General features: G+C 42.5%; 1 pseudogene; it reads right to left on the bottom strand.

Annotated features, from left to right (window-relative positions):
- Window positions 1-1,116: 1,116 nt before the first annotated feature.
- Window positions 1,117-11,917, bottom strand: LOC142424004 (protein NDRG3 pseudogene; annotated as a pseudogene).
- Between the last annotated feature and the right edge of the window lie 8,169 nt (window positions 11,918-20,086).

A 20,086-nucleotide genomic window follows, 5' to 3' on the forward strand; every position in this document is an offset into this window, starting at 1 on the left:
GAAAAGAAGCTCTGGTTGGGTAGTGGGTACATGTTGGGCTGCTAACCACAAGGTCTGAAGTTTGAAACCACCAGGTGCTCCATGGGAGAAAAATGAGGCTTTTGGGCTCCAGTGAAGGTTAGCAGCCCTGGAAACCCATGAGGGGCAGTTGTATCCTGTCCTAGCGTGTCCCTACTGGCAGAATTCACTCAGGAGCAATGAGTTGGTTTTTATGGAAGGGACGGAGAAAACATTTCTGTGCCACAGATGTGGGAGTCACTTCTTGTGGACACTTTGTTGGTTAGATGATGACAACTGACATGCAGTGACAGCCATTTTGCCCTTGCCAAGCTGAGACCTGGCTAACAAAGTCCAGTAGTTAAGCCACACCACTCCTTAAGAAAAACTTCACATTGCGTCAGAATCTTATTCACAGGCATCTCTCCTCTTATTTATAGAATGAATAGTAACTGTGAACTTATTTGGAAAGAAGGTAGTGACTTATCACCTGGCCCATCTCTATGAAATTGGTGTCTTCTTATTGGTTGTAAATAATCAGAGTTCCAGACTGTCAATGTGCTATTCTGCACTACCCAGTTTCTCTCTGCTGAGGTCATTTTGAAGATTGTACTGATCAACTTGGAACCAAAGAGAATGCCGTGGCCTTTCCAACATAGAAATCTGCTCTGCACATTTCCCCTAAAACTACCATTGAAAAAGAAAGGGGCGGGGTCCCTTGGTTGTTTTGCAGGAGCTCTACAAGGAAGCCTGTCTAACCTCACAGAACTATGCACACACAAACACACGTGCTCGCATGCACATGGAGTTGGGATTACAGAATCTTATCAGACAGATACTTGGGAGAGCACAGGGCAAAGCTGACAAGAGACATGGAGAAATGGAGAGTTGATCAGCGAAAGATGCTGGAATGTTACAGTAATGACATGGAAGTGGTTCTTAGTACAGGGGAAAAAAGGGAGAGTGGGCAGAGAAAAAAATGATAAAGTCAGGCTACCACAGAGATTCAGTGGCCATGCATGAGTTCAGGACAGTAGATGCCAGTTGGCTGGGTGAAATGTCACATTATATAATGAAGTGATCAGGTGGACTCGCACGGCTCCCAGAAGAGATATCTACTTAGCAAGACACCTCCATGGTCTCCTGTTTGTCTTGGGCCTCAGAGGACTCAGGGACTCATTGAGTTCCATCTGACTGATTGCTCATGAGAGATCTGCTGTGCAGACTTTCTCCAGAGCTCAGGCTACTTGAGGTTGAATGGGTTCATGATCGCGTGAGTGGGACATGCTGGCAGATGGGGTGTTACCCGTTCCTTGAGAAAGTACTTGAGGCAGCCCCCACAGCATGCCATCTTTAGCAAAGTTATATTTATCAGGTCCAGGCACCAATTGCATTCAACAACAGCCGCACTGCAGGGGAACTGTCCCCTACCACCAATAACATACAACACGTTAATGTTTTTGTGTTATCATTTTGGCCCAGCAAGGGTCTTTCAATCTCAAGATCTCTGCGTCCATTATAAGAACCGAGGAAGAGCTGTAGATTCTCCTGGTTGATATCTTGAGCAATAAGCAATCTGTAGGTTTGAACTGGGCTGAGTTGACCGGCAACTCCTCCTGTCCAAAGTGATGAGCCAAAATAATGGCCACAACATTAATTGTCAGGCATGTGATTTTGAAAGCTGCCCAGTCAATCCAGCCTTTCGCATAGGGGTGAACGTTCATAAGCACGGGCCTTCCACAAGCTCTGGATGACTGAGTGCAAATCTCTTGCTCCAGCTCCAACTCCAGTCCCAATGAAGCCTTCCGACTTGGGTGAGTAAGAACAGAAGGCAGCCTTTCAGTCGGTTCATCCATTGTAGGGGACTGTCCTGGGCACCCACCTGACAGACAACCAAGTATTGGGTGATCTTCTGCATAGCCTCAAAGGTAACGAAGGCATTCGTTAACTGAAACATGATTTGTCGTTGAGGCCAATGTCACAACTTGGGTGGGTAAGAACAGAAGGCAGCCTTTCAGTCGGTTCATCCATTGTAGGGGACTGGCCTGGGCACCCACCTGACAGACAGCCAAGTATTGGGTGGTTTTCTTTGTGGGTAGACCTCAATTTGCGCACCTATTTCTTCCTCTGGCATGATTTGCATTATAGCCCACTGCCATTACCTCAGGCATTATCCACCCACCTCCAGCTTCCGACAACGTTTAGCGCTCTTCCAAAGAACTCATTATGAACTGCAACCACGCGAGGTAGAGCTACTAGTGAAAAAATGTTATTCCCAAAGAGAACTTAGAATCATGATAAAAAAATAAGAATCCTGAGTGCTGAGTGCAGCAGTCCCTGAACAAGATGTGGACAGCCAGTGCTGAGCAGAGTTCTCAGGATAAGACCAACACAGAAGAGGATGGGACCGCCTGCTTGTAGGTCATGTAAATATGCACTTGTCCTCTAAATCAGGTGTATCATCTGAGTGAACTATAGGTTTCTGAAATGCCAGCCGTGTTTAGCTCGGCAAGGAGAGATTGTCAGTGACTTCATGTATTCTTTTCTTGTTCAAGTTTTCTTATTGAGAGTGTAGTACATTTGAAATTCTGTTACATACACTTTTGAAATTAGGAAAGAGATACTTGGCTAGTTGGCTATATAAAAAATACCTCCCAAAGTTCGAGTCTATGAAAGTTAATTATTTCACATTTTGTGTGCATTAGGAAGGCAAAAACAACTCAGTTCAGTGGCCTTGGCTCAGGATCTCTCATGAGGTGGTAACCATACTGTTAGCAATGGCTGCAATTATCAGAAAGTTCTCAACCTTTCTAATGTCATGACCCTTTAATACAGGTACTCATGTTGTGGTGACCCCCCAACCATAAAATTATTTTCATTGTTACTTCATAACTGTAATTATGTTACTGTTATGAATAGGGAGACCCCTGGGAAAGGGTCGTTTGACCAAAGAGATCAGGAGCCACAGGTTGAGAACCATTGCTCTAAACAAATGTGGTTCCTTTGTATTAAAAGAAAGGAGAGTTTTACAAATTTGAAAAGTCTATGGTACTGGAAGTTCATGTTCAATGTGTTAACACTGTATTTAATCAACAAATCAACTTGGACAGAATTGACATCTTTAAACTATTCATAGTTTTCATTCATGAATATGTCATTTAGCTCAATGTATTCATGTCTTCTCTAATATTTCTTAATTGTTATCATTTCTCTTTAAGAAATTGTGCACACCCTTGGTTGGATTTGTTTCTAAGCATTTTACATTGTCCAAAATTATCATACATTGTCTTCTTTTTAATTATGTCTAATTTTCATCATGGCTATAGAGAAATTAATATATTTATTATTTTCTTTCATCTAGCTAGCTCCCTAAACTCTCTTATTACTTCTAACATTTCATTTTAAATTCTTTTAGATTTCCTATATAAATAATTTTATCATCTAAAATAATGGCAGTTTCATTGCATCCTTTACAAATCAGATATCTCTTTTTTTTCTTCTTTTCATTTTTTAGTTTTGGAGGTTAACAATTCCAATACAGTGTTAAGAAGAAGTCATGGTCATGTCTGTTTTTAGTTTCTGAGTGGGATGGGAATGCTTCCACTGTTTCCTCATTAATGAAAGTATTTGCTGTAGAGTATTTAATGAACTCTGTCAGTTTATGAAAATTATCTTCTGGTTTTTAACTTAAAAGTAATTATTATCCTGAATTTAACATTATCAAATAGTTAGTCTTCTGTACCTAGTAAAGTAGTCATATGGTTTTAATGTTATCAACATTTACAGTTTTTAAAAAATGAAACCATCCCTTTCTCCTTGGAATACACATTTTTTTTTGCAGTCACACTGTTAGATTCAATTTGCCGGCACTTTGTGTGAGAGCGGAACAGAGGAAGAGCACTGGACAGTTTTTATGAGTGAAAGTCAATACTGCTACTTACACAATTCTTCAATAACAGGGATCTACAAGTATATGCTTGAATAACACAGTTTTAACAAGTGTGGGAGAAAGAGTGGGTATACACCTACAATTATATAGACAGGTGACAGACTATTGGCCTCGGTGTATTTACTTTTGCTGCAAATACATCCACGAATGTGGGGGAGCATATGCAGGGCAAAGTTAGGCAAACTTCTTGCATATAAGCAAACACCTTGTGGGAAGGAAAAGGTTGTTTGACATGGGACTCAGATCTCAGGGGACTCAGATCTCAAGGGTCAATAGCAAAACACCCTTCACAAAGATAGCGCTCCGCATCCCATCCTGGTGTGTAGCAACCACACTCTTCAACTTCCGTAACGCCATCCCAAGAGCGACTGCTGCTCTCTCCTGGTTCAGAAGAAAGAACGGTGATGAAAATCGGATGACGCGTGGAAATACTTCATCTAACAGACTCCAGAGCCACACAGTGCTCAGTCCCCACAGCCCTGAGACCAAAAGAACTAGATGGCATCCAGCTGCCACTACCAATGACTCTGAGAAGGGTACACAGCAAGGTCCTGCGGCGGAGAGTGGCACGTGTGGGATAGAGCTCCTGATGAAGAAAGAGGCCATGCTTACTGCTCGGCTAGAGACGGTGTGGAACTCCCAAGACGGTGGCCCCTGGTCACCCTTTGGGGCTGGCACTGACTCAGCCAAACGTCAGACCTGTAAGGGGAACAATAATGTGGTGTGGACAGGTAGAATATATAACCATTTAAAATCAACACAGGAGCAGGTGCGGAGTGAGGAAGCAGAAATCATGAAGTATGGATTGCAATAGATAAGATGAAATGAAGTGTTCATGAATAGTTGATTGGAAAATCAGCGATCTGTTCAGGATCTTCACCCAGTTCCCCAATTAAGAAAAGAATGTCTTCCTTGGGCTGAGAGTCGGATGAACTTCCCTTCTTCACTCCCGTTAACCTATCAGTCCATAGTCCTTCTTCTCTTGAAGTCTCCTTTTCAGAAACTTTGCCAGGGAGCAGTAGTCCAAAGCATACCAGGTCAACAAGTGTGCCCATTAAGGAGACACGTTTCTTTCCTTTGGATTTGTTTTCTTCCGAATCCTTCCGCTTCCATTGAAGAAAGAAAAAAACACCTCGCTGCCATGGAGTCAATGCTGACTCCGCGACCTTACAGGATGGTGGGGGAGAGGTGCCCCTGTGAGTTCCGGAGAGAAATCCTGGGGTCCGACATATGCAGCCCTTCTCTCTGCTACAGAAGCCTTGGGACGTGGAGGAGGTGGCAAGACAACCAGTACTCCCTGGGGACCAAGGGCACTGGGTTCTCATCCAGGAATCCATGAACAGGACCTGCAAAAGAGTAATGAGCTTGACCTTCGACAGAAATGGGGCTGTTGGGTAGAACCAGCGCTGCTGTGCAGTTTGGGTCGGTGCTTGTTTCCTGGGTAGGAAACGCTCGGAGCGGATGGAAGGTGGAGGGAAGGATGAGAACCAGCGTGCAGCATCCAGCGCTGCGAGGAAGGTGCACTTGACCGGCAAACGCGGGGCGCGGGAGGCACTCCTGGCTAGCAAAGCCCCAGGCTGCCGCCGACCTGGCCTGGGGGTGGAGCCCTGCCCCGGAGGCCAGCTGCCCCCGCAGCCCAGCGGGAGGGCAGGGTGCCGGAGAGGCTGGTCCTGGGAGAGCCGACCCAGTCCTGGGAATCTTCCTTTCCCTGCCCAGGACCACAGCGCAGCCATGAGCTACCCGGGACAGCTGCAGGTCACCCCGCTGCAGGTAAACCTCGCCACGGAAGCATGTTTTGCGATCAAATCCCTTCCAGTGTCACCCTGGGGGGCTTGCTGAGGACTGTGACAATCTCTCTCGGGGTGGGAAGAGGGGGAGGAGGAAAAAAAAGTTTTGCTTTGATCTGAGTTTTTTGTTTTTCTTAGCAGGCATTTTCCGTTTATCCTTTGAATTACACAAATCCACATCATTGCAGGTCCCAGACCGTGTATTTTGGGATTGCGTGGAGCAGTCCTGACTGTCGGGTAGCGAACATTATTGGATGGAGTTTGTGGGCGAAGGGCTCAGTGCTTCCCACGCTGCCACTTTATGAGTCTCCTCGTCATTACTTTATCCTTGAATTGTGACTAACGTTGTGTGTGTGTGTGTGTGTGTGTGTGTGTGTGTGTGTGTGTGTTTAGCATCCAGCATTGCACATTTGGCTGAGGCGTGTCTAATTTTTTGAGGTAGCATATGTTTGTCTAATAGCCATTTTTCCCCTCGAAATAGAGAAGTCTGGATGACAGAGAGGGGCTCATTTCTGATCATCAAAGGAAACCTTGTCGCCAGTCGGCTGCTGTTTTTAATGTTGTCAACTCCATCATAGGATCTGGCATAATTGGTAAGTGGTTTTTGTTTCCTTTTTTTTTTTTTTTTTTTGGTGAAAGGGTCAAGTGTAACAAGGTTCTTATTATGCTGGTATTACGCTGGTCCAGTCGTTATTTGTTCTTTAATTTTTTAAAAAAGGCAAAATCTGTGATTTTCTTCATAAAGACCTTCCTTTTTTGAAACCCGGGGACAGCCTCTTCCGTGTCTGAGAACACTTCACCTCCAGAGAAATGAAGCTGGAGGCCACAGTGCAGGAATTACGGGTCGTCTGTTCTTAGGCTCTTAGGTCAGCTGGCGGTGGCTGTTGTTTGCCGACGTGGACCTCAGTGACCCCAGAGCACGGAGCGACAATGCGCTACAGGGTTTCCTGTGCATCGCTGGCTGGGGAAGGAGTGTGCAGGAGCAATCTCCGCACTCGCACCTCCCCACCTCAGAGGAAGCTTGTGGAGATACATCGGGGCCCCCTTGGGTTTCAGGAGGGTGCCATCTGTCTTCCCTCCAATGCCTCGCATCCTAGGCAGTAATCTTTGAGAACAGATCTAGGCTGTAATCTTTGAGAGAGCCTGCGGTCAGCAGTTTATGTGGAGCTACTGGGTGGGTCTGACCTGTCAGGTTTGGGGCTTGCAGCCTAGTGGGTACCAGTGCGACAATAGGGCTCGGTCAAGGGATGGTGTCACCTCCTCTGCTTTTCCTCTCCTCCCCCTCCTAAGTGTCCACCAATATTGGAATCACCATTCTTGCATCTCATCCAAGTGGAAAGCGTCGGAGGTTCGGAAATGCTCGAAGAGCAAGTTTAATGTGAAAACTGATGTGTGAAAATCAATTCCATACAGTATTTCCAGTTTCGTCTCTCTGGTGATAAGTTTAAAAGTACAAACTTAGTTTTATACATTAATTTTGAGCTTCCTTTATTCAATAAGTACACGTTTATTCCTTGAAAGTGCACATGAATGCTGACCAAGGAGCAAGCCTCCATAGTGGAAAGAAATGAACAACTTAATAATTTCCCCCAAATTACTGGAAGCAAGGGGGAAACTCCAATGGCAACAACAACAAAATAATAACTAAGTGTATCTCATTATAGTGACAAAGACATTTCTGCTTTTCTGTGCTTAGTATTTTTGTCATTTGGAGGGAAAAAAATCATTGTTAGAAAAGTAGAAGAAAAATGAATCCCTGCAAACCTCAGCCCTCTCTGAGGAGATACCTTTTTCGGCGCCCTTTGCTACTCTCAGCAAGATTAAATACAGGTCTGAGTTACTTTTCTTACCCTTCATAAGCACATGCCCTGCTTGATGTTCTATGTTTCCATGCATACAACCTTCCTCCCTTCCCCCCAAGTGGTACCCCAGGTGACTGAAGCAAAATAGAAAGGAGTTGGGGCCGAGACTGAATGAATGTCAGCCTCCGTGGATGGGGAAAGTAGCAGGCAACTCTACTCTGCAGGATTCAGGAATCCGTGACTGATGCAAACACCTTAACCGGATGCATGTTGGCAACATTCCAGAGTATCTCTTCTTGCACAACAGAGGTTTTCGTTGCAAAGGAAGTTCTTTGGGGAGAATAAAACATCTGGGGGAGAATATTTCATACTTGTTTTATTCTAAATATTTTATTGTTCATAATCAAAGACTATTCTCTGGGGGGGAAATCAAATAATAAACTTGTTTATGTCCCCAGCTTTTAGAAATGTTTTTGCTTATTCGTTTTTCTAGCCTTTGCCTATATCTCTCTGTCCCATTTTTGAAACAATATTTCCTTATATGCTATAATCCTACTGTACCCCTCTCTGCTTTCCCAGTTAACAAATAGGAAGGATTTGGGGTCACAGTGGTAGATGTTCTGTGCCTTGGAGTCAGTTCTGACTCAGCAGCCCTTTGTCGAACGGAATAAAACACGACTGGGTCCCTGCACCATTGTGTCTGAGCTCATTGTTACAGCCACTGTGTGGATCCCCTTGTTGAGCACCTCTCTCTTTGGCATGGCCCCGTCTGTCTTACCAAGTGTGGTGTCCTTCTCCAAGCACTGATCTCTCCTGACAACAGGGCCAAAGTGGATGAGACCAAGTCTCACCATCCTTGCTTCCAAGGAGCTCCGGGCTGTACTTCTTCCAAGACAGATTTGTTTCTTTCCACAGTCCATGTACTTGCACTAATCCTCACCAGCACTGTCATACAAGTACATGGTCTTCCTTATTCAACGGCCAACCTTTCACATGCATAAGAGGTGACTGAAAGTGCCATGGCTCAGGGTCGCTATGAGTCAGCATCCACTCAATGGCAGTGAGTTTGCTTTGTTGGTTTGGGTCAGGCTCACCTTTAGGCCTTTGAGCCGCGCCCTTGCTTTTCAACACTTTAAAGAGGAAGCATCAGCCTGGAATCATTGTTTGTGGATCCATATATGCTAGGACATCTCTTCTCTAACACAGAAATTTATTTATATGATAGGACATCTTTTTCTATTTTCTACTTTTTAATTTTTACCCCACCACCTAATAAACTTGCTCCATAAACTAGTAACATGTTATATTACAGTAAATATTAATATGCTGTTACATTTAATTATAATATTGCCATATGCACTATTACTATGCGACATTATTACTATGTGACATAATTATATAAATTTACTTAACCAAGAGACTCGGAGGCATAGAAGGCTATGCTCTAGGCTGTTCACTGCAAGATCCATAGTTGGAAACCACCAAATGCTCCACAGGAGAAAGATGAGGCTTTCTACTCCTAAAAAGAGTTACATTCTTGAAACTATGAACTTGAGTTCATACTGGCCTTCGGGGCGCCAGTTCTACCCTGTCCTAGAGGGTCACTCTGACTCAGATTTGACTCGATAGCAGTAAGTTTGGTTTGGAGAGTTTTACTTACAGGCAGGAAGGAGCCCTGGTGGCAGAGTGGGCTATCTATGGATCTCCTAACCACAAGATCAGCTCTTGGGAACCACCAACTACTCGGAGGGAGAAAGACGAGGCGGTCTGCTTCCGGAAAAATGTAAAGTCTCAGAAACCCCAAAAGGCAGTTCTACTCTGCCCTATAGGGTAGCAATGAGTCCGAATCAACTTCTTGGCCATACCTTGGGTTTGGATTATATATATATAATTGGGTTTAGAATATATATATATATATATATATTGTGTGTGTGTTCTGGGAAATGTCATTTTTCTATGTCACTAATGTGAGGGATGGGACATTTTGTGTTTTCTAGGATTGCCTTATTCAATGGAGCAAGCTGGCTTTCCCCTGGGAATATTGCTTTTATTCTGGGTTTCATTTGTTACAGGTAAGATATTTCATCATTGCTTATGTCTGCAACTGAAGCTGTAAATGCCTGTTTCACACGCACACTCTACAGTTGAATTTCCAGTTAATTAAAAAACACATCCAAGAATTCTAAAGTAGTTAGGCATTTATGTCTGAGGGGATTTACGTTTCGCACTAATCCTTTGAACAGATTAGAAGAAGTGAAAAGAGCATTATATATTACCAGGCTTAAATCCCTTTCATGCGCCTGATTCACTTTATGCTGAAAGTGCAAGATGGATGGGGCCGTGTGAAAGGCTGAGTGGAGGCGAAGAGAAGACTGCTGGACAGGCTAGAGAGCAGGGTTTTCTTCCCCACAAAAATCATCAGCAGAGGCCCTCCAAAAACACACCCCTTTTCAACAGCGTTTGTGTGGAAGGCACTGAAAACCGTAGCTCTCAATCAGCGGGGTTCGCCATTCCGCCTCACCTCAGCCCCGCCCGTGGACTAGATTAGAAGCAAGTCTTATAACCATCGCGTGCAGTGATGCAGTGCGTCCGCCAGCTCTTCTCTTGGGTCCCACTTCTTCGTGGACCATAGGCGCTCACATCCACATTCCTCTACTTCCTCATCTAAAGGTGAGCTTATAGCCCACGCTCATTCTCTCTTCCCATTGTCCTCATCCCTGGCCAGTCATGGCACCATGCCACCTCATGGCACATATGAACCCTTTCCTGTGCCGTAAGAGCCTTGTGAAGATCCGGCAATCATCAAAGCAAAATCAAAAAAACAACCACAAACCTCTAGTCGTTCCCGTTACAGGGTTGGCTGTGTTTGGTTTCATGGATGTCGGCGAACCAGCCAGCACAGGCCTCTTCACTAGCCTCCTTCTCCAGAAGTAGGCTGAGCCTCAAGGGAGCCACTACCCCTGCTTCGTGATCTCCAGGTCCCTTTCCCCACCTCCCTCAGCCAATGGCTGACAAAATTACAAAGGCTTGTCTCTTGTCTTCGCGGCAGGACCAGTGTGGGGGCAGTTGGCACTCCAGGACTCCGCTAAGGGACCAGATTGCAGTGGGCTCACCTGAGAGATCATCCCGGCTGAGCTGTCTCTCCGGCCATCTTGTCTCACTCCTCTTCTCCAGAGAGCATCCATCAAGCACATCCATACATTCCTTACCCAAGGAGTTCCATCTCCTCTCTGCTTTGGTGGACCCTGACCTATGCCTTACAAAATTGCAAGCTTAAAAGACCAGCCCAGAATGCTGCTCTTACTCTCAGGCTCAAAAATAGACAGTAAAGCATATACGCTATTGCCATCAAGTTGATTCTGACCCCTGGGACCCAATGGGACAGAGTAGAATTGCCCTACAGTGTTTCCAAGTCTGTAGTCTTAACAGATCACAGTGACCTCCTTCTCCTATGGAGTGGCTGGTGGCTTCAAACCACTTGTGTTAGGCCTAGTTGACTAGAGAAACAAATCCAATGACATTCATATATGTAGAAGAAAGAGCTTTATATCAAAGAGTAATTGTATATTAACATCCCAGTCTGGTCTAAATCAAGTCTATAAGTCCAATATTAGACCATAAGTCTGACACTAGCACCTGCAATGATGCAAATTACAGGAATACTGTGGAGCCCGTGGCGGTGGAAGCATTGCCTGTGGCGGTGGGAGCTCTTGCAGGTCTCAGCAAGGCTCCCCATGGCTTATCAACAGGAAGATGAAGCCGAGAGAGGAAGAAGCCTCCCTCCAGTAAGTCACTTATCTCAGTTGCCTTCAATCAGCTGCTACCTGACTGGCAGGCTAAATTTCCCACATGTTCCTTTAGGAGTGCGCATACACACACTACCTATCATACCACTGATCTTTCACTGATCTACAGCCAAGCATTTAATCACCATGGCTCTTTAAATATAAAATACCAAATTCACTATCATGGAATCCGTTCTGATTTACCTTATAGTAAAGTGTACAAACACATTGTCATTGAGTTGATTCTGCCTATAGTCACCGTAGATAGGACTTCAGTGGCTGTAAATGTTTTCCTGAGCCAATGGCCTCATTCTTCTCCCTTTGAGAAGCTGGTGGGTTGTTAGCCATCAACCTTGCTATGAGCAGCCCAGTACTTAGCCAGAAACACCACCAGGGCTTCCTAGTAAAGCATGTAAATAACCAAACCCACTCCAATCAAGTTGAATAAAACTCATAGAGATCCAATAAGACATAGTAGAACTGAATCTTTCCATTTCTGAGACTTTAAAGTTATGGTAATAACTTCATCTTTTTCCCTCTGGTGGGTTTGAACTACTTACCCTGCACTGACAATCTCTTCCCAGCTAAAATAACCATGGCTTATTTAAGTGCATTGCAAATATTTAAGTATGTTTCAAATCAGATAGGTAAAAGCCTCACTGCCAATGATTGGGGTAGGGAATGTATGGATGTGCTTTATACAATTGATGTATGTATATGTATGGATGGTGATAAGAGTTGTATGGGTCCCTAATAAAATGTAAAAAAAGAAAAGAGGAGAAAAAAATGATTAGGGCAGGGACTGTACAGATGTGCTTTATACAATTGATGTATGTATATGTATGAACTGTGATAAGAATTGTATGAGCCCCTAATAAATTGTTAAAATTAAAAAAAAAACAAAAAAAGCCTCACTGCCATCAAGTCAATTCTGATGAACAGTGGTCCTACAGAACATAGTATGGAGGGCCTGGTGGCTTAGTGGTTATGCGTTGGACTTTGAACTACAAGGTCAGCACTTCTAAACCACCATGTACTCCATGGGAGAAAGATGAGACTTTCTATTTTCATTAAGGGTTACAGTCTTGGAAACCCAAAGAGGCAGTTCTACCCAGTCCTATGCAGTCACTATGAGTGAGAATTAACCCAATGGCAGTGAGTTTGTTTACTGGGAGAACAGGGTAAATTTTCCCCTGTGGGTTTCTAAGACTGTGACTCTTTTTTTTTAAAATCATTTGATTGTGGGCTCTTACAGCTCTTATCACCATACATACATACATACTTACATATATACATCATGTCCAGCACATTTGTACATATGTTGCCATCATCATTTTTAAAACATTTTCTTTCTACTTGAGCCCTTGATATCAGCTCCTCATTTCCCCCCTCTCACACCCTCCCTCCCTCATGACCCCTTGATAATTTATAAACTCTGCCTCTCCCCCTATGTCTTACACCAACTACCATCTCCGCTTCACCCACTTTTTGGTTGTGAGTTATATGTAGACCATTGTGATTGGTTCCCCCTTTTCTCCCCTACCTTCCCCTTCCCCTCCTGGTATTTATTCTCATTATTGATCCTGAGGGGGGTTATCTATCCTGGATTCCTTGTGTTTCAAGCTCCCTGTAACAGTGTACGTGCTCTGGTCTAATCAGATTTGTAAGGTAGAATTGAGGTCATGATAGTGGGGGGTGGGGGAGTATTAAAAACTGGAGGAAAGTTTTATGTTTCATTGATGCTACATTGCACACTGATTGGCGTGTCTCTTGGGATGTCCAATTGGCTACAGATGGGCTTTGGGTCTCCATTCTGTGCTTCCCTTCATTCACATGGATATGATTTTTTATTCTGAGTCTTTGATACCTGAAACCTGATCCCTGATCTTATGGACACCTCATGCTCACACAGACTGGTGTGCTTCTCCCCTGTGGGCTTTGTTGCTTCTCAGCTAGATGACCGCTTATTTATCTTCAAGCCTTTAAGGCCCCAGATGCTATACCTTTTGATAGCCGGGCATCATCAGCTTTCTTTACCACATTTGCTTATGCACACATTTTGTGACCATGTCAGGAAGGTGAACATGACAGAATGCCAGGTTATTAGAACAAAATGTTCTTGTTTTGAGGGAGTACTCATGTAGAAGCCCAACATCTGTCTGCTACCTTAATACTTAACATATAAACATATGTACATTGATTTATTTCCATGTTGCTATATATAATATATTTACATATGTACATGTCTGTATTTAGACCTCTATAACTGTCCATTTGCCTCCCTATTGTATCATTTTGGTCCTTCATTCGGGTTTCAGTAATTCCTCTTAGTTATATTGCCCTTGAATAAGCCCCACTGGGCATCCTGCAACCTTCTCTTTATCAATTTTAGATCACCTGTTGTTCCCTTGTCCCTGTGTTAGTTGACACCTCCAACTGTAACTCTTTAGAGGAGTAGAAAGCTTCATTTTTCTCCTGCAGAATGGCTAGAGGTTTTCCAACTGCGGACCTTGTGGGTAGCAGCACAATTCCTAACCCAGTATGCTGGGTTAACTAAAAAGCATATAAACTTGCTGCCATCAAACCCATTCTGACTCATTGCAACTTTATTGGACTGGGCAGAATTGCTTTTGTGGATGCTTGAGACTAACTTTTTACAGGAGTAAAAAGTCTTGTCTCCCCCTACCACCCAGTGGTTTCCAACTGCTCACCTTGTGGTTAGCAGCCCAATGTAACCAATACACTGTTAGGGTTCCTTGTAAGCATATTCCAACCAAAACAAAACAAAAACATACTGCCATAGAGTCAATGCTGACTCACAGTGAACTTAGAAGACAGGATCTGCATATAACTTCCTCCCTGGTGGATGGACAACAGAAAAGTGGGTGAAGGGAGATGTCGAACAGTGTAAGATATGACAAAATTATAATAATTTATAAATTATCAAGGGTTCATGAGGGAGAGGGCGTAGGAAGGGAGGGGGAAAATGAGGAGCTGATACCAAGGGCTCAAGTATAAGCAGATGTTTTGAGAATGATGAGGGCAACAAATATACAAATGTGCTTTACACAATGGATGTATGTATGGATTGTGATAAGAGTTGTATGATCCCCCAGCAAAATGATTAAATTTTTAAAAAATAAAATTGAGAAAGAAAAAAAAACCCTCCTCCTGGCAGCATAACTCATAAAGCACATACTCGGTGTCCAATTCAGCACTGCACAGCATGGGCCTTTCTTCCGTCTGCTCTCTTCTCACAACCCCACGAGCCAGCCACTCTGGATCCTCCAGGTTTTAGTTTGTAGCTTAGGATTCACCACTTTGTGAACTGGTGTCTAACTGCTAGTCTATGGTGTTACTCGTGTTTAAAAGTTCCATCTTCATTAAATCGTGTATCACCTTGAACATCTCATTCAAAGATGTACCCTTGTCTTTTTTAAACTTCCTGTTTCCTAGTCAATCAGTACTAACATACAATTTCCCCCCAGGTATAATAACCATAGCTTATTTAAGTGCACTGTAAATATTTAAGTATATTGAAAAACAGATAGGGGAAAAATTAAAACATATGCATCATCTCTGGACTCAGTGCCAAGGAAAATGACCAGTTTAGTAAGCCAAAATTATATTCTAAATAATTTGTAATTTTAATAGTTTTTCAACTGGTGATATATAAAGTTACAATGACTATGAATAGTTCCTCTTTATATTTTAAAAAAGTGGAAATTGATACGCTTTATTATATTAGTTCCATAATCCAAATTTTTAAATAATATTAATTAATAAACTATGAACAAGGAAATGTTCTCTCTAGCGAGCTTTCTCTCTATATCTATCACATTTTTTTTTCTTCTTTTACATTTTATTAGGGACTCATACAACTCTTACCACAATCCATACATATACATACATCAATTGTATAAAGCACATCCATACATTCCCTGCCCCAATCATTCTCAAGGCATTTGCTCTCCACTTAAGCCCCTTGCATCAGGTCCTCTTTTTTTTCCCCTCCTCCCTCCCCATTCCCCCCTCCCTCATATGCCCTTGGTAATTTATACATCGTTGTTTTGTCATATCTTTCCCTATCCGGAGTCTCCCTTCCCCCCTTCTCTGCTGTCCCTCTCCCAGGGAAGAGGTCACATGTGGATCCTTGTAATCAGTTCCCCCTTTCCAACCCACTCACCCTCAACTCTCCCAGCATCGTCCCTCACACCCTTGGTCCTGAAGGTATCATCCACCCTGGATTCCCTGTACCTCCAACCCTCATATGCACCAGTGTTCAGCCTCTGTCCTATCCAGCCCTGCAAGGTAGAATTCGGATCATGGTAGTTGGGGGGAGGAAGCATCCAGGATCCGGGGGAAAGCTGTGTTCTTCATCGATACTACCTCACACCCTAATTAACCCATCTCCTCTCCTAAACCCCTCTATGAGGGGATCTCCATTGGTCGACACTTGGGCCTTGGGTCTCCACTCTGCACTTCCCCCTTCATTTAATATGATATATATACATATATATACATACATATATACATATACACATATATACACATACATACACACACTTACATCTTTTTTTTTGCATGATGCCTTTCTATATCTATCATCTATCTATATCTATATATACACACACACATACACAATGATTCATTTAGTTTCTTCATTTTTTAAAAATAATTTTTATTGGTAGCTCTTATAACAATCCATACATACATCCATTGTGTCAAGCATATTTATACATATGTTGCCATCGTCATTTTCTAAACTTTTTTTTCTATTTGAGCTCTAGATATCAGCTCCTCATTTTTTTCCCTCCTTCCTTCTTAAACCTTGATAATTTATCTTTTTTTTCATGATTCATTTAGTTTCTTCAATAGGCTTTTAAACCAAAAAACCTGAAAGATGGGTAGAATTTTGAATTTGCTTTTAATTGATACTATAGTTAAATAGCGATTTGTTGCTAGGATTATTCTTTTATCTTTGTAAGCCCTTGAATGAATAGTTGTTCCTAAATTCTGTTTCTATGTTTGTGCAATATTGATGAACTAAAAGAATTATAACTAAGAGGGTAAGTCAAAGAATATTGCTACAAAGTGATGGAAACCTGTATTGAACAAAAGCACCGTCATTTGAAGCTATTGTTTCTGGTGGTGTTCTCCGTGTAGGTCAACACTCATGGGAAGGCGGCGCCACGTCCCTAACCCTCCCCCACCGAACCCTGTGCTTCCTAGTTTTCACCACCTCAAAATAGCAGTTCGCATCCTCTAAGGATTCCAATCATGTTCTTTTTCAAAGGACTTTGAGCTTTTCAAACAAATGAACATCAGGAGGGGCAGAATCAGGGCTGAAGGGTGAATGGGATAAGATTTCCCAATGAAATCCTTGCAGGACAGACCTTGCTATCCAGGACATGGCACATCATCATGGTGGGAAAAATTCCTCCGCACAACTTCCTAGACTTTTCTCCCACCAACACAGTTTTCATTGGCTTAAAATGTCTTCCTACTACAATCCTGTAATACTCATGGCTCTGGAGAAAATCTAAGTATCTATCCAGACTTCCTCTTTGGGATCCCAAAACACAGTTCACCTTCTGAACTGACCGCTCAGGTCCCATTGAAACTCCCGGTTTTGCTTAAACCTTTCTTTTGCCGTCTCTCTGAGACCCAGCAAGTGAATGAATGAGAGAACTTGTCTGCAGCCATCCACAAACTGCAGACAGGTTTTGCTTAAAATAAACCCACGAACTCTAAACACACCAGCGATACATTTTTTTACTTATGTGCATACTCACAGCTAATAAGTATATTCCTTTTGTCTTTAAAATTAATCTTATTATCCTTATTAATCATATTGATTAAATGAAACCATTTTTATTGCTCAAGCATGTGTCATGATTTAAAGGCAATTTTCTTGTTAAATAACATAGATTTATCAATGGATCACTTAAAATTGCATACATGCATTTTTTTTAAGCAAAAGGGAAGAAATTTATTGGAGCCCATACCGGAAACCCGAGGGGGGCCCAGCATACCCTACTGTGTAGGCATGCCCAACAAAGAGTCATACCATTCACTGTACGCCCATGTCCCAGAGGGACTCCCCTTGAGCCAAGCCCCAGAGCCCCAGGACTGGCTGGGGGTGGGGACGCATACATGCATTTTAAAGTCAAATCAAAATGTGAGAGTGCTCAGTATTTGAGCCTTTTACAACTTTTCAGAAAATAGCGGTAGCCTGTACTTTATAAGTAATGGAAAAAGGTGCATTTATTATTGATAACATTTTAGCAAATTGTTCATTTTCAGCTATACATTTTTAATTTTTATCAACTAATAAGCATCCTCATCTTCAAACATCCAGTTAATTATAACACCTTCAAAACACCTGTGGGATTAATGATCTCCTAGTCATTAATCAAGACCTCACTGGTTCTCTTCCTTAACCAGTAAGTTACTGTTCAGTCGTCCTGTCTCTGTCCCATCACAACTTTATGATCTGCTGCAAGAGTTTTCTTTAAGAAAACTTGCTCTGATCATCCTTCATTGCACCAATCAAAATATCCGAAGACCCTATAATAATGGGAAAAAAACTACTGCCTTCAAATCTCTTTCAGAGCTTGGCTACAGCTTGCATTCTTAATCTCATCTCTACCCTCTAGTTCTCGCCTACCACCAGCATTACATCGTGTGTGGGCCTTCTGCCGTAGCCATCTGGACTCTCCTATTCCACATCCAGAATGTGCATCCGTGCTGCTTTCCCATCGATGTACCTTACCTAACACTTCATTTTTCTTTCACTACTAAGAAATCCTTCTATGTAGATTTCCTTACTTTCTCATAAAGAAGTGAACCGATTGCTACCTCCTTTATGTTTGCAGGGTGCCTGGTGTGGCTATGGGTTAGGTGCTGGGTTGCTGTCAGGTCAGTGGTTCAAATCTACTTGGCTCTCAGCAAAAGGGTTGCTATGAGTCACAATCATACATTGTATTTATTTCAATTCCTTTCGATTCCATTTCCAATTCCTTTCAATTCCATGTTCTATTATTATGGGAAAGGAAATCAAGCCTTTCATATGTAAGTTCAGCTTGAAGCTGAAGAAAATTAAAAATAAGCCCACAAATCCAAAGTGTGACCTAGAGTCTATCCCCTCAGAATTTTGAGAGCATCTCAAAACCAGACTTGACACACTGGACAGTAATGATAGAAGACCTCTTGAGCTGCGGGACCACATCAAGCCCGTCCCACTTGAAGAAAGCAAAAGGTCATTAAAGAGATAGGCAAGAAAGAAAAGATCAAAGTTCTCACTCATAGAGTAGATAAAACAATTGAAAGAAATGATGAACTCAATGAGCCAAACAAAATTTTCAAAGGGCAACTCCAGAAGAGAAAGTAAAATATTATCATAAAATGTGCAAAGACCTAGCTCTAGGAGACCAAAACTGAAGAACGCCTTCAGCTTCTTAAACTGGAAGAACTCAAGAAAATGTTCAAGGCTTGAGTCGCAATATGCAAAGTTTCTACGGGCAAAATGTTCAATGATGTAGGCAGCATCAAAAGAAGATGGAAAGAACACACAGAATCACTGTAGCAAAAATAATTAGTCAACATTCAACCATTTCAAGAGTTACCATCTGAGCAAGAACCACTGATATTGATTTAAGAGGTCTGAGCTACACTGGAAGCATTGACCAAAACCAATGCCCCGGTAATTAATGAAATGCCAACTGAAATTTTCAACAACCTGATGACGCACTAGAAGCATTCACTAATCTATGCTAAAAAATTTGAAGAGCTACTTGGCCAACTGACTGAAATAGATCAATATTTGTAACCATTCCCAAGAAAGGTGACCCAACATAATGGCCAAATTATAGCACAGTATCATTGATATCACATGCAATTTAAATTTTGCTGAAGATCATCGAACATAGATTGCAGAAGTACATTGATAGGGAGTTGATAGAGGTTCAGGCCAGATTCAGAAGAGGGCATGGAACAAGGAATATCTTTGCTGATGTCAGAGGGAGCTTGGCTAAAAGTGGAGAATACCAGAAAGGTGTTTGTTTGTGTTTCATTGACTATGTAAAGGCATGTAACCTCTGGACCATAGCAAACTATGGACAGCCTTAAAATGAAGGAGAATTCCAGAAAGCTACATTGTGCTCATGTGGAACCTACACATGGGTCAAGAGGCAGTTGCAAACAGAACAAGGGCCTACTGTGTGGTTTAAAATAAAGAATGGTGTGTGTCAGGGTTGTCACGCTTATTCAATGTGTATGCTGAGCAAATAATCAAAGAAGCTGGATTATATGAAGAAGTCGGCATCAGCATTAGAGGAAGGCTTAACAACCACCTGTGATATTCGGGTGACACAGCCTTACGTGCTGAAGGTGAGGAGTTGAAGCACTTGTTGAGGAAGTTAAAGATGGTAGCCTTCAGAATAGATTACAACTCTATGTAAAGATACCCAATTCCTCACACCTGGACCAATAGGTAACATCCTGATAAATGAGGAAAAGATTAAAGTTGTCAAAGATTTTGTCTTGCTTGCATCCACAATCAATGCTCATGGAAGAAGCCGTGCAGGGATCAAAAGGCATGATGCTGCCGATAAATCTGCTGTACGAGACCTCTTTAGAGTATTGAAAATAAGCATGTTGCTTTGAGGACTACAGTGCGAATTACCCACGCCATGGTATTTTCCATTGCCTCACGAGCATGTGGAAGTTAGACATTGAATAAGAAAAATTGAAGAAAACTACGTT

The sequence above is a fragment of the Tenrec ecaudatus genome, chromosome 13 (assembly GCF_050624435.1).
Source record: "Tenrec ecaudatus isolate mTenEca1 chromosome 13, mTenEca1.hap1, whole genome shotgun sequence".
Lineage (NCBI taxonomy): Eukaryota > Metazoa > Chordata > Mammalia > Afrosoricida > Tenrecidae > Tenrec > Tenrec ecaudatus.